The sequence below is a fragment of the Hippoglossus stenolepis genome, chromosome 17, assembly GCF_022539355.2.
Source record: "Hippoglossus stenolepis isolate QCI-W04-F060 chromosome 17, HSTE1.2, whole genome shotgun sequence".
Taxonomy (NCBI): Eukaryota; Metazoa; Chordata; class Actinopteri; order Pleuronectiformes; family Pleuronectidae; genus Hippoglossus; species Hippoglossus stenolepis.
Window position 1 is genome coordinate 10,595,678 of NC_061499.1, and position 1,165 is coordinate 10,596,842.

The following is a 1,165-nucleotide window of genomic DNA, read 5'->3' on the forward strand; positions in this document are numbered from 1 at the left end:
TTGGTGCAGGTTCTCAACAGTTGTGAAGCTTTTCAGGTTTCTTGATGGTCGGATGTGGGGCGTTGAGATACCTGCTTGGTTGGTGAACTGCAGGGTTCTGGATGTTCCACCACAAGAACTGTTGGCTTTGTCATGTGACCTAGACTGAAACTCTAATACCACACTGTGTGATTTCTACTGGAATCATTAACAAAAAACACAACTACACTTATTTCACCCAACATGTACAAATTGAAACAAATATACAAAAAATGTTGGTTTGTTTGAATAACAATTTTGCCATTTCTCTATAGGTAAGTGTTTACAAGTAGATATAAAATATATACAGTTTATATATATATTATAATCCACTCCCATGAGACCTTTCCGAAGACCAGACACCAACAGCAGATGTTTTTTGGCAATCTCAGTTTTTTCTGCCATCACCAGTAAAAAAAAACTGTGTGTGTGCATGTGTGTGTGTAGACGTGTGTGTCTGTTCATGCGCGGAGCAAGTAGGTCGTCTGCTAAACCGACGGACCACCACAACAATATTCTGTGAGGTGGCCTCTTGGCAATGTGGCTGTTCACCGTGCCACCCCACCACTCACACAGACACACACGAGAACATACACATATCCACTCGCTCTCCCACTCTCATTCCCTCTCTCTCTCTCTGTATACCACAACAGGCTGGGCAGATGGCAGCCCCTCGGCCCGCCGTGCCAGAAAAAGCATGTGAATTAAAGGTTATACCCAGCAGGTTTGAAGAGCTGCCAGCACCGTCGCGGTGCGGCAGAGGGGGGCCCTGGCCCACCTGCCTCCCAGGCTCGGGGACATCTGGCTGGGGTTTTGTGGAATGATGAGCGCAGGGCCGCCAGCCGCCGCTACTGCCACCACGACCGGCACTGCGCCGAAAGGAGAAGCCATCATCTGTTCAGTTTTTCAGCTCGAAAATGAACAAATGAGTGGGTGTCCGTCTGTCTGCTGGTCTGTGTGGAATTGTGTGTGTCTGTGTCTATGTCTGTGTGTGTGTGTGTGTGTGTGTGTGTGTGTGTGCAGGGATACGAGGCAAAGTGGTGACAACCCTATAGATTCGATATGGGATGGCGTGAAAGTGTGAGGTGCCCCGTTGTACACATGCGCTTGCAGCCAAGTTTCAGCAGACTACAATTTTCATTTTTGG